The 14,884-nt window shown below is 40.0% G+C and overlaps 1 long non-coding RNA gene across 1 annotated transcript; it reads left to right on the forward strand.

Moving 5' to 3' along the window:
* Positions 1 to 1,349: 1,349 nt before the first annotated feature.
* On the forward strand, positions 1,350 to 14,652 carry LOC117281007 (uncharacterized). The gene is made up of 2 exons (XR_011413496.1): positions 1,350 to 1,523; positions 14,381 to 14,652. It is a non-coding gene; the product is annotated as an uncharacterized lncRNA (long non-coding RNA).
* Positions 14,653 to 14,884: the final 232 nt, after the last annotated feature.

A 14,884-nucleotide genomic window follows, 5' to 3' on the forward strand; every position in this document is an offset into this window, starting at 1 on the left:
AAAGTCCGTACGTAGCTACTAGTTATGCCTATATCCGGGTAGTCTAGGTTTACATCATGCCTTGTTAACATTGCTGTTGATTTATGTTATTGTTTGCCTTGAGAAGAAGCAAGATTGAGGTTGAGTAATAATTGTCTTGAAAGAACGGAAATTTGAAGAATTTAAGATTTTAAAGGTTTCATTTGAACTTCGTAATTTCGAAAAGAATTGAGGAATATTATAATAGCTTAAGAAATCTATGTATAACTGCGTCGCATGTATGATTCGCGAGCGGGGTAATTTTCTTAAAAAGCTTCAAGTTGAATTTCCCTTATTTTGAAAAGAATCAAGAAAGAAATATGATTTAAATGTTAAATGTATGTTTGACCACGTCACATGTATGATTCGCGAGCGGGGTAATTTCTTAAGTTTACATTTGACCGCAGCGCAGGTATGATTCGCGAGCGGGGTAATAGATGCATCTATGGCTCGCGTCGTTCGAGGCTCGGCAGTGTACAATTTATTTTTATTATTGGATCGGGCCGTACGACCTCGGCATGACTTGCGCATGATTGTATTAATTGTTTCGGAAATTATAATAATTGATATTGCCTCCTTGGCCTGAGATATAAACTGTTAAAAAGATGAAAATGAATTTGGGAAAAACTTCTTATTAACAAAAGAATTGTTTACTTACTTCATGATATCAGGCTTACAACCGTTCTACGTGATCCATGCTTAATTATATCATTGATATATTAATTATAGCCCATAGTAAGTGTCCGAGTCGACCCCTCGTCACTACTTCTTCGAGGTTAAGGCGGGATACTTACTGGGTACGCGTTGATTTAAGTATTCATACTACACTTGCTGTACATTTTTGTGCAGGTACATATATGACTAGTGGCCTTGTGGGCGCGAAGGTACGGTTATTACGGGGACTTAGGTGAGCTGCACTCTATACTACGATCCACAGGCAGCAAAGTCTCCTTCAAATGTATTTATATTTCTCCTGTCCAAAATTTATATTTCGGACAGTTATTGTATTTTATTTTAAATTCCTAAAAAATGCTCATGCACTTGTGACACCGGGTTCTGGGATGATTATGGGATATTCACTATTGGAATTGGAAAACACTGTTATTTATTCTGTAAATTTATCTTTTACTAGATAAATTGAAGTAAATTTATAATTTCAAAAATATTAAAATGAGAATTTAATTAACTATTTAGCGTTGGCTTGCCTGACAGTGGTGTTCGGCGACATCACGACCTTTAACGGATTTTGGGTTGTGACAAAAAACGCACCAAAACGGCTATGAAAACCACCTCTAAATCCAGCTGAAAATTCGCCAGAAAACCCCGTTGAAACCAGCCAACAACCACCAAAAAACAACCTCCAAAACTCAGCAAAAATCCTAGCCAAAAACTCCATTGAAACAGGACGGAGAGATTGAGTCGAGGTCATTGTTCGAGCTCCGGCCGACGATCTTGGTTGGAACGTGTCGGTGTCCATTTTCAAAGTTGAAGCTTTTCTTGAAAAGGTTAGAAATCCTTCAAACTGAAAGGTCCACTCATGTCTTATCTTATTTTTCATTAATGCAGAACTTTGAATCCTTATGTATCTGGATGAAATTTTTCTTTGGTTTCATAATTATCTCTTCTTGTTGCTGCTTATAATAATACTTATCATGGATTAATATGCTAAAAATAATTTTTAAAATTTGAGGCTCAAAATAGTAAAAGGGCATATGTGTTTGAGCGGGATTTATATGGTATTCACAAGTTGCTATTTCTTGTTGAATTTGTATGATATTGAAGTTTTGCCGTGAAATTGTTTCCCTTTGCTTCGTGTTTATTTTTAGTGTTTTGATTTCTTTTGTTTATAGTGTTCTTCTCCAGATGATTCTTTTATTAGGTGTTTAGTTTAATTGAACAATAAAAATTTAGTTTTCGATATTTATGGGCATTTGCAGCCATACCCTATATTTGTGCTTCTTTTTAACCAGTGTCCTATTTTTAAAAATTATTGATTTGGTAGCCAGCTTACAAAACATCCGTTGTAAAAAGACAATTATACCCCTGACAAAAGATATAAAAAATGCATCACGCATTAATCGCGTTACCGTTCTCCTCCATCATTCCGTCCCTCCTCAGATCTCCTCTCCTCTCAGCAGCTTTATCAAAAAACCAGAAAGTGTTGAATCGGATTCAAATTCCGAATTCAAAATTACATTGTAAGTATTGCAATTCATTTTCAGAATACGAATTAATTTTTTGAAACTGATTGATCTACAATTATTTTCGTAATTCATCATGCTGTTTAAGTTTTAAACTTAAAAAACAAAATCGGAATTCAATTAACTCCTATCGATATTTTCACTAATACTCATTTAATTACACTGGCATGAAGTTGTTTGACGGAGGAAACATGAAGTTTTCACTTATAGATCTTCAAAAATATTTTACATAGGGAATATAGAATAAAGTTGTTTCACGTTGAATTATGAAGTTTCAATCAGATATAAGCTAAAAATTTGATACTAATGTAGCGTGGAGTTGTTTCACGTTCAAGCTAAAAATTCATGCTAATGCATACTGAAGTTATTTAGTTCATTTGCTTAAATTTCAGACTAAACATTCTTAAGCTTTTATCATGCAGCATGTAATTTTCTAAAGAATTTAGCTAATGCATGCTGAAGTTATTTAGTTCATTTGCTAAAACTTCATACCAAAACATGCTGAAGTTTTGTCCTGCATTCAACAGTTTTGTCATGAGCTTTTTCCTAAAACTTCAGTATAAACAAGCTGAAGCTTTTTAGTTCATTTGCTAAAACTTCAAGACAAACAAGCTGAAGCTTTTTAGTTCATTTGCTAAAACTTCAAGACAAACATGCTGAAGTTTTTTAGTTTATTTGCTAAAACTTCAGACTAAACATGCTTAAGTTTTTGTCTTACAGTATGTAATTTTCTAAAAAGTTTTGTCCTACATTCAACAGTTTTGTCATAAGCTTTTTCCTAAACTTCAGTCCAAACAAGCTGAAGCTTTTTAGTTCATTTTCTAAAACTTCAGGACAAACATGTTGAAGTTTTTGTTCTGCAGTATGTTAATTTCTAATGAATTTCTGCTAATACATGCTGAAGATATTTAGTTTATTTGCTAAAACTTCATACTAAAACATGCTGAAGTTTTGTCTTGCATTCAACAGTTTTGTCATTAGGTTTTTCCTAAACTTCAGTCTAAACAAGCTGAAGTGTTTTAGTTCATTTGCTAAAATTTCAGGACAAACATGATGAAGTTTTTCTCCTGCAGTATATTAATTTCTGAAGGCTAAAACTTCATACCAAACATGCTGAAGTTTTTTAGTATGCTGAAGTTTTTAGTTCATTTGCTAGAACTTCAGACTAAACATGCTTAAGTTTTTGTCATGTAATATGTAATTTTCTAATGAATTCTTTTGTTCATTTTCCTAACACTTGACACTAAACATGCTGAAGTTTTCATTCTGAAGGATGACTTCGACTTGCCTTGTTATTACTTTCAATGGGAGGTGGACTTTTGATTACAAATACTTGAATCGTGATACAAAACTTGTTCCGCTTAATAAACAAGTATCATTCAATACTTTCCTGAAGAAAATTAGTGAAGTTACAGATTTTGATTCAACCAAATATTCACTAAAAATATGGTTTGATATCAAACTAAATACAAGTAAAGGAATGCTTGTAACTTCAGATGAAGAACTCAGAACCTGTATACATTTGCTAACAACTGATTCAGCCTTCAAGAATTGCCATTTTGTCGTCGAAAACATTCAACTACTTTCTGACAATATAGCTACATCAGAATCTGCAACATTCATACCATCTCTTACACATACAATAGATTCAGAACAACTTGCTGGTTATCAACATGAACTAGAACAGCCAATAATGGAAGTCGACAATGAGCGACAACCTTCTAACATTACAGCTGCTTCAGAATATGGAACGCTGCAAGAATTACGTGCCGCTACAATAAATTCATACCACTTTGGTGAGGCCCAAGAAGAAGAACGACAACTAATAATGAAAATAGACAACTAACACCAATCCAACAAAGTTTTTTGTTATCTCCTACAATGATAAGCAACAACGAAGATGAAGCAAATACAGAAATTATACCGATAATATTAGATACAATTGAAGAAATTGCTGAAACTTCTACTGCTTCTAAGAAATCAAGAAAAAGAGTGAGGAGAAAGCTGAAAGAATCTCCACCATGTAAAATACTTAGGCACGATGCATTGCCTGAGGAAGTAAAAGTAGGATCAATTTTTGAGAACAAAAAGAGCATGACTAAATTTTTCTGCAGCTTGGAGATAAACCAAAAAGTTGAATTCACCGCTGTTAGATCATGTTCAAAGAGATACAAGCTGAAATGCATCGTGGAAAAATATGATTGGAATGTACGTGCTACCAGAATAAAAAATTCCACACTTTTCTGGGATAAAATTTCATAACAACCATGAATGCTCGGTTGATGCAAGATAATCGGATCAAAAGCATGCTACATCAAATTTTATAAGTGAGCAAATTCGGGATAAAAAGATTGAGGTTACACCAGCCTTTGTACAAAATGAAATGAAAAAGAAATTTGGAATTGACATTGGATATCATAAGGCATGGCGCGTAATTCAAAGAGTTATTGCTTGCATAAGAGGAACACCGGAAGAGAACTACCAGTTTCTTCCTTCATACCTACTGTCATGGGCTACTTTCCATCATCGACCCATGACCCCTTGGACGCATCCCGTGGCATCATGGCAAGCCTCCCAACGCCTAGCACCACAGTTGGCCACGTGGTCTCGGCAGCGCCAAGTGATAAGCGCGAATGCGCCTCTGTCGCCCCACCGATAATCAGTGCCAGCGCCCATCGGCTAGCGAATGCCAAAGTGTCACGTGCACAGACAATGCCGCGCGCACAGACCATCATGTTGCCAACAGTGTCACGCGCACAGAAAGTGCCACACGCACAGATCCAATGCCAAGAGCCTGCATTCAGCCGCAGGCAGATCCAAATAGTGCCGCGCGCGCCATTAGCACAACGCGCGCAGACCTTGATGCTTAAGACAAAGTTGCTGCCATCGGACTTGCTTCTACCTTGTAGAAGATTAAGTCCTTTTCATTGTAATTATAGAGTAGATTTACATCATTTTCCTTCAGTGTGATTTTACAGCTTTCATAGGTCAACTCATGTAACTTTGGTTTATTTTTTTTAAGCATTATGAAGGGGGACCAAAGCATTCAAACATTCAAGCAATCAATCATTTCTCTGTATTGGTGTCTCTCCCCCCCGACACCGCATAGCATTTTGTAATAGCTTTAATCATCATCAATACAATCATCAGCTTTTATCATCAATTGCTCATATCCGCTGCTCAATTGATCACGACATTGGTTTTCTCGTACGGCACTGACAATCTAGTCTAGCGTACGGAGGGGACCTCAGTGGACGGACAGCAACCGCACTGACATCGATTTCTTAGCCTTACGTCGCCCTTCCAAGGAAATTCAGGAAGGCGTCGCGTAACAGTTGGTATCAGAGCCTAAGCTCGACATCGGATGAGGGAACTCATTGCCATCATCACCATTTCTGACCATGGTGAATTACGGGGATCACATCGCGACCCTTCAAGAGACGGTTGACGTATTACAGCCCATCGTGGATATGGTGCCTGATCTAAAAACCAGCCTAGTGCAAAGGTTGGATGACCTGGACCGCAGAATGCGGCATGCTGAAGTTGACATAGCAAACATTAGTCGTGACTCTGAGGAAGACCGGAAAACGACAGCTGTCGAGGCAGCCAAAATTCATGGCAAATTCGAGGACCTCCAACAAGAGTGTGCCGAGGATTTAGCCCATCGGGAACTAGAGGCAGACAAACTGACTGCCATGCAGCAAACCATAGATAACTTGACAGGTCAGCTCAATATTGCCAATGCTTCCCTTCAAAGCCTCCTCAAAGGAGGCAAAAACCAAATCAGGGGTGCCATGAACATTGCCCCAATGCCACAAAAGCTGAAAATTCCGGAGCCAAAGCCATACAACGGAGCCCGGGATGCTAAAAAAGTGGAAAATTTCATCTTCGACATCGAACAATACTTCGATGCCGTAGGACAATTGGAAAAAGCCAAAAAGGTAGCAACTACTGCCATATATCTTCAGGGTGATGCAAAACTCTGGTGGCGAGTGAAATATGAAGCCATCAGGGTCGGTGATGATACTCTCCAGACATGGGCAGAACTGAAGGTAGTCATACACCTGTAGTTCTTCCCCGAAAACGTGGAATACAATGCACGGAGAAATTTGCGTGAACTCCGCCACACCAGGTCAGTGTGGGATTACGTGCGAGAATTCTCCGCACTCATGCTAAACATACGGTATATGGGGGACAAAGACAAACTATTCACATTCATAGAAGGTTTGAAGCTGCAAAGACAAAGGGTAGATACCCTGCCCAAGGCCATTCAAGCTGCAGAGTGCCTTGGGGATTATCATTTGGAAACTCAGAAGGATAGGTCCCAGCCGCCTGTCCGAGGGGGATATAACGGGAGCTAGCCTAGCAACGGTGGCCCTAACAGAAACGGAGGAGATCGAGGTGCATCCAAATCCAAGACTCCTTCCTCAAGCAGCAACAGTGCTGCATCAATCAACAACAATCAGGGGAGAAAGCCCCCTTCAGAATGCCGTCATTTTGGCGGGGAACATTGGAACAATCAATGCCCCAATGCACAGATCAATGCTTAACAGACTGTTGAAGATGAGTCAGATCCTAACGACTCAGACGGCGCAGAGCAAGTAGGTGCCTTCAACGCATTAGTTGGCTCCATTCATAATACCTTAGCGGGAACCAGTGCTGGTAACCCTAAGAAGAACGCATGCCCAATCACCAAGAAAGGGAAAGAAAAGGCAGATGGAAGGCCTCCCACCACACAAAAGAGGACCTTAATGTTCGTCGACATGAAAGTAAATGACAAACCTATTCGTGCATTGATAGACATGGGTGCTACCCATAACTACCTAGCCTCAACTCAGGTACATCGCCTCGGTCTAGCGATGGAAAAGAGTAGGGGTCGTGTCAAGGATAAAAACTCTCCCTCTCAGCCAGTGAGTGGAATCGCCAAAGAAGTGCCAATGAAGCTTGGCCCATACAAGGGAATATTCAACTTACGCATAGCTATCATTGATGACTTCAAATTGATAGTGGGATTGGAATTCCTTAGGCAGACCAACACCATCCCGGTATCATATGCCAACATGCTCCTAATGATGAGAGACAACGGGGCCAAACCCCGCACCATACCATGTATACCCATAAAGATGGCCACTAAAAACATCTCGGCCATGCAGTCAAAGAAGGGAATCAAAAGACCTGAACCTACGATTTCGGCTGCCCTCAACATTATCAATCAAACATCAGATCACCGGCGTCCAACAACTCATAGCGCCCCTCAGTGTGTGAAGACTTGTCAAGCATGCCAAAAGGACAAGTCGGATCACTCAGCACAAGTGGGACTCTTGGAACCGCTACCTGTTCCAGAGAGACCTTGGGAAAGCATTTCCCTGAATTTCATCACAGGATTACCCAAGGTCGGAAATCTTGCAACCATCATGGTGGTAGTAGACCAGTTTTCCAAGTATGCTACCTTCATAGCAGCCCCACAGAACATATTGTCAAATATTGGGGCATGCCCAAAGACATCATTAGTGACTGCGACTCACGCTTCACTAGCAAATTTTGGACCTATCTCTTCAGGTGCCTCGTATCCAAATTGAGTCATAACTCAAACTTCCATCAACAAGCAGATGGACAGATAGACCGGTTCAATGACATGTTAGAGGAATATCTTCGCCAATTTGCAACCGGGTCACAAACAAATTGGGTGAAGCTTCTGGATGCTGCTCAACTGTGTTTCAATTCTCAAAAGTGCTCCATTTCAAACAAAAATGCCTTTGAAATTATTATCGGATAGCAACCGCTACTCCCACAGACGGTGAATGCACCAAACATGCCAACATCACCTCGAGCCGCCAGCTTCTCAAAAGAATGGGAGAAAACCTTGGAGATAGTGCAGAGCTATCTTGCTAAAGCCCAAGAGAGATCAACGAAGCATGCTGAACAAAACCTTCGCTTTGTCCAACATCAAGCAGGAGACAAAGTGATGGTAAGAGTCCCAAAGAGATACTTGTTTGTAGCGAGGACCCATGACCCTCGCCTATTGTAAAACTACATCGGACCCATGTCCATCGAAAGATGCATTGGGAAATCCACATACCAGGTAAATACTCCAGCATGGTGGGAAATCCATCCAGTCTTCCACGTCAGCCGCCTCAGGTCATTTCAGAAATACACAGAATGTCATTCAGAAAGCCACCTCACAACACCGAGGGGAACAGACCTCCCAGCCAATAAGAGCCTGACCAATCATCATCATCCTGCAGGTAAGGCTCCGAAGACGTCGCCAACTCAGGTGGGGGAGAATGTCATGGACTGCTTTCCATCATCGAACCATGACCCCTTGGATGCGCCACATGGTGTCCTAGCAAGCCTCCCAAGGCTTAGCGCCACAGTCGGCCCCGTGGTCTCAGTAGCGCCAAGTGACAAGCGCGCATGCGCCTCTGTCGCCCCACCGATAATCAGTGCCAGCGCCCAGCGCGCACAGACAATGCCACGTGCGCAGATCATCATGTATCCAACAGCGCCTCACGCACAGACAGTGCCGCGTGCACAGATCTAATGTCAAGCGCTTGCGCCCAGCCGCAAGCAGATCCAAATAGTGACGCGTGCGCCATCAGCACAACGCGCGCAGACCCTGATGCTCAAGACAAAGTTGCTGCCATCGGACTTGCTTCTACCTTGTAGAAGACTAAGTCCTTTTCATTGTAATTATAGAGTACTTCTACATCATTTTCCTTCAGTGTGATTTTACAGCTTTCATAGGTCAACTCATGTAACTTTGGTTTATTTTTTTTAAGCATTTTGAAGGGGGACCAAAGCATTCAAACATTCAAGCAATCAATCATTTTTCTGTAGTGGTGTCTCTCCCCCCGCCACCGTATAGCATTTTGTAATAGCTTTCATCATCATCAATACAATCATCAGCTTTCATCATCAATTTTTCATTTCCGCTGCTCAATTGCTCACGATATTAGTTTTCCCATACGGCACTAACAATCTAGTCTAGCGTACGGAGGGGACCTCAATTGACGGAGAGCAACCGCACTGACATCAGTTGCTTAGCCTTATGTCGCCCTTCCAAGGAACTTCCGGAAGGCGCCACGTAACACTACACATGATGGTGCATAGAAACCTAGGGACATACACTAGCATAAAGAGAGATGAACAGAATCGGTAAGCAAAGAATTAGTAACCATCAGTCTAAAGTTTGAAATGTTTCTATTTGAAAACTTCACACCTTATGATTTGTTTTTATGTGTTTCACCTGTACAGTTTTACTTACATGTTCTTTGCTCATGCGACATCAATAGCTGGTTGGTGTTACTGTAGACTCGTCATCGCAGTTGATGCAAAATTTTTAAAGTCAAAATATCGTGGTGTTCTATTTGTTGCTGTATATCTATATTTCCTATGCTACAGAAGGAAAATAGCATCTCTATACACCAGAGTCAAATAAAAGGAATACAGAAAGTGTTTGACATAGAAGAGAATAAATGGGGACTCCTAGGTTTGCGGACACGAGATGATGTACCTTGAAGTCTCCGAAACATCAGCAAATGCACAATTAATAGTGAGGCTGGTATGATGAACCTGGATCTGCACACGAAAACATGTGCAGAAGAATAGCATGAGTACACCACAATGGTACCCAGTAAGTGACAAGCCTAACCTCGATCAAGTAGTGATGAGGTTAGGTGAGGCCCATTTAAATAATAAATAGGGCAGGAGAATATACAGTATAATGAGACACTAGAATTTAACAAAAGGAAACACAACGAGACAAACATACAACACATAGGGGTAAATAACAGGGGATCTCCCGAGATACCATATCTTAGTCCCAAAATAAATATACAGGGAGAACTTCCGAGGTACTGCCTCGTAGTCTCAAAAGTAAATATACAGGGAGAACTCCTGAGGTACCGCCTCGTAGTCTCAAAAGTAAATGTGCAGGGAGAACTCCCGGGGAACCGCCTCATAGTCTCAAAAATAATGTGCAGGGAGAACTCTCAAGGAACTGCCTCGTAGTCTCAAAAGTAAACACACAGCTCAAACCGATAAATACAACAGTTAACAACAAGATTTCTACAGTTATACTGATAAAGAACAAGGAAAGGCAGGAAATCAACTAGGCATGTGTAACGACCCGCCAGTCGTTTTGAGTATTATAACCCCGTTCCCCCATTTACTACTCAATTTATGCTTTAAAGTTGTTTTATCACTTACCAGGTTAGTTGGTTCAGGTACAGAAGGATTTGGGGTGAAATGAGACACTTAGTCTCATGATTGAAAACTTAAGTTGGAAAAGTTAATCGGACATTGACTTATGTGTAAACGACCTAGAATTTGAATTCTGATGATTCCAATAGCTCTGTATGGTGATTTTGGACTTAGGAGTGCGTCCGAAAAATTATTTGGAGGTCCGTAGAGGAATTAGGCTTGAAATGAAAAAAGTTAAATTTTTGGGAAGTTTGACCGGGGGGGGGATACTTTTTGATATCAGAGTCAAAATCTGATTATGAAAATTTGAATAGATCCGTTATGTCATTTATGACTTGTGTGCAAAATTTAAGGTCAATCGGACGTGATTTGATAGGTTCCGGTGTCGTTTGTAGAAATTGGAAGCTTCAAAGTTCATTAGACTTGAATCTATATGTGATTCATGTTTTTAGTGTTGTTTGATGTGATTTGAGACCTCGAGCAGATTCGTGTTATGTATTGGGACTTATTGGTACGATTGGACGGGGTCCCGAGGGCCTCGGGTTTGATTCGAGGTGGTTCTGGACCAAGTTTGGGTGTTTTGATGCTGTTGGTTGCTGGTTCTGGTATTGTTCTTCGCGTTTGCGAGGAGCCTCTCGTGTTTGCAAAGAAGGATTTTGCTGTTGGGACTATGTTCTTCGCGTTCACGAGGAGCCTCTCGTGTTCGCGAAGAAGGATTTTGCTGTTGGGACTTTGTTCTTCGCGTTCGCGAAGAGGCTCTCGCGTTCACGAAGAAGGAATTTTTGTTGTCCGTCATTTGAATTTGGAGGCTCATATCTCATAATCTATAAGGTATTTGGAGCTGATCCAAATATGAAAGTTGTAGCCCTTTGTGTCTAGTTTTCAGAAAGGTAAACCATTTATCATTTAGAGTTGTGTACAAAACGTTATGGTGGATACACTACAGGTTGTCGGGGAAGAGTTTGAAAATCTCTGTTGCACAGGGCTGACTTTGAAAGGATATATATCGTAATCTATAAGGAATTGGGAGATGAGAAACAAATTAAAGTTATAGCCCTCGGTGTCTAGTATTCAGAAAGTTAAACCATTCAACATTTGGAGTTTTGTACAAAATGTTATGAACATTATACTAGAGGCTATATGAGAAGGGTTTGAAAATGGCTGTTGGAGTTTTTGTTCATCGCGAACGCGAGGGGAGGGTCGCAAACGCGAAGAACAAACCCCTGGGCAGCAGAATAAAGTCCAAATTCATTTCATTCTTCCATTTTTGGACAAAGGAAGCTCGGGTGAGGCGATTTTTCGAGAGATTTTCAAGGAAAACATTGGGGTAAGAATTCCTAACCTGATTTTGGATAAATTACATGAATCTATTATTGTTTTTATCACTAAATTAGTGAATTGAGTTGAAAAATTTAGAAAGCCCTCTTGGTTTAATTTGAAGATTTGAGGGTTGAGTTGAGGTCAGATTTTGGTAAAATTGGTATAGTTATATTCGTGGTTGAATGGGCTTTCGGATTTTGTAACTTTTGTCGGGTTCCGAGACATGGGCCCCACAAGCAATTTTTGAGCTAAATTTTAGATTTTGTTGGAAAATTTGTATTTTCTTATGAAATTAATTTTAGTAATTTTTATTTACTGAATCGAATTATTTGTGACTAGATACGAGGCTTTCAGAGACTAATTCTAGAGGCAAGGGCATAACAGAGTGAGAAATTACACGGGTTAAGGTAAGTAACACTTTTAAAAGTTTTCAGAAAGGTAAACCATTTGTCATTTGGAGTTGTGTACAAAAAGTTATGGTGGATACACTACAGGCTGTCTGGGAAGAGTTTGAAAATCTCTGTTGCACAAGGCTGACTTTAGAAGCATATATCTCATAATCTATAAGGAATTGGGAGATGATAAACAAATGAAAGTTATAGCCCTTGGTGTCTTGTTTTCAGAAAATTAAACCATTCAACATTTGGAGTTTTGTACAAAATGTTATGACCATTATACTAGAGGCTGTCTGAGAAGGGTTTGAAAATGGCTGTTGGAGATTTTTTTCATCGCGAACGCGAGGGGAGGGTCGCGAACGCGAAGAACAAACCCCTGGCTAGCAGAATAAAGTCCAAATTTGTTTCATTCTTCCATTTTTGGACCAAGGAAGCTCGGGTGAGGCGACTTTTCGAGAGATTTTCAAGTAAAACATTGGGGTAAGAATTCCTTACCTGATTTTGGTTAAATTACATGAATCTATTGTTGCTTTTATCACTAAATTAGTGAATTGAGTTGAAAAATTTAGAAAACCCTCTTGGTTTAATTTGAAGATTTGAGGGTCGAGTTGAGGTTGGATTTTGGTAAAATTAGTATGGTTAGACTCGTGGTTGGATGGGCTTTCGGATTTTGTAACTTTTGTCGGGTTTTGAGATGTGGGCCCCATGAGCGATTTTTGAGCTAAATTTTGGAATTTGTTGGAAAATTTGTATTTTCTTATGGAATTAATTTTAGTAATTTTTATTGACTGAATCGAATTATTTGTGACTAGACACGAGGCTTTCAGAGACCAATTCTCGAGGCAAGGGCATAACAGAGTGAGAAATTACACGGGTTAAGGCAAGTAACACTTCTAAAATTGGTTCTCAGGGTATGAATCCCCGAATTGGTGTTATATAAATTGTTTGGAGGTGACACACATGATAGTTGACGAGCGTGTGGACGTGCACCATATAAATTGACTTGAATAAATCCTGTGAAGTTGCAAAGTTAAAAAATTATGTTATTATCTGAACGTGCCACACGTGTTAGAGGAATTGAGCTGAGACTCATAATAAAGATCATGTTTAGGCTATGTGCTGATATTTTGGGACCCATAGGGTCGTGTTGCTGTTGAATTAATTATTTTAAAATGTACATTTCATACTCAGTCATGCTCATCCATTGTAAGGATATTTATTGAATCGGGGATGCCCGCCTGCAGTAGGCCATATCAGCTTTATATATATTATTATTATTATAGGATCGGGCTGCACGCCGCAACAGGCTTTATAGGCTTTATTACTATATGAATCGGGGCTGCCCGCCAGCAGCAGGCCTTATAGGCTTTATTATTATTATGGGATCAGACTGCACGCCGCAGTAGGCCATATCGGCTTTATATAGTGCTTGGGCTGAAGGAGCCCCTACAGAGTCTGTACACACCCCTAGTGAGCGCAGTTGATTTATAGAGCTTGGGCTGAAGGAGCCCCTCCGGAGTCTGCACAAACCCCTAGTGAGTGCGGTTGATATATATTGAGGGATGGATCTTCCATGGGCATGGATCTTGCCCGAAGCATTTATATTGAGGGATGGATCTTCCCCGGACATAGATCTTATCCGAATCATTGATATTTGGGGATGGATCTTCCCCTGGGCTGGATTGGCCTTATACAGTACTGAGTGACTGACTGTCAGTTGATAGATATACATATATATTTGGGATGGATCTTCCCTGGGCTGGATTGGCCTTATACAGTACTGATTGACTGACTGTCAATTGATGGATATACATATATATTTGGGATGGATCTTCCTTGGGCTGGATTGGCCTTATACAATAGTGAGTGACTGACTGTCAGTTGATGGATATACATATATATTTGGGATGCATCTTCCCTGGGCTGGATTGGCCATATACAGTACTGAGTGATTGAGTATTTTAGACTGTGAGTACATAGAATTTTCACTAAGGTGCATCACATACAATATGTACATTGGCATGTAGATACAGAGATGTCATATTCCTCATATTGTTCAGAATTGATCTATTTTATTTGTACTGAAAGCAACTGTTGAACTTGAAAGCATGCTTACATTTCTGTATTGTCATTATTTATACTAGATTGTACCTGCGGAGCTCGTCATTACTTTCAGCCCAAAGGTTAGTCTTGTTACTTATTGAGTTAGTTGTACTCATACTACACTCTGCACCTCGTATGCAGATCCAGGTGCTTTCGGACACGGCGACCGTTAGATCTCAGAGTGCTATCAGTTGGAGACTATCAAGGTAGATGTATGGAGTCCGCTGACCTTGACTCCCTTTCTTTCAGTTATTGTACTGTTCTATACTTTCAGACAGTGTTTTGCCAATCAGACTTTGTATTCATATTAGATGCTCATGTACTCAGTGACACTGGGTTTTGGGAGTGTTTATATATGTAATTATGAGATTTTTTTTGCTGAATTTAAATATTATGTTTTCAAACTTAAATGATATGGTGGTTTATTGAGATTGTCGGCTTGCGTAGTATTGAGATAGGCGCCATCACGACAGGTGAGATTTTGGGTCGTGACAGCATGCTTCACAGAGTTCAAATAAGCAGTTAAAGCATGAAGACATGCGATATTAGACTAAACAGGGTAACTACACATATTGGAATAGCTCAATTAAGAATGAAAATAGACTAATACTCATTTAAACGGTATAACTTAAATTAAAGGAAAAA

This window comes from Nicotiana tomentosiformis, chromosome 2 (genome assembly GCF_000390325.3).
Source record: "Nicotiana tomentosiformis chromosome 2, ASM39032v3, whole genome shotgun sequence".
Taxonomy (NCBI): Eukaryota; Viridiplantae; Streptophyta; class Magnoliopsida; order Solanales; family Solanaceae; genus Nicotiana; species Nicotiana tomentosiformis.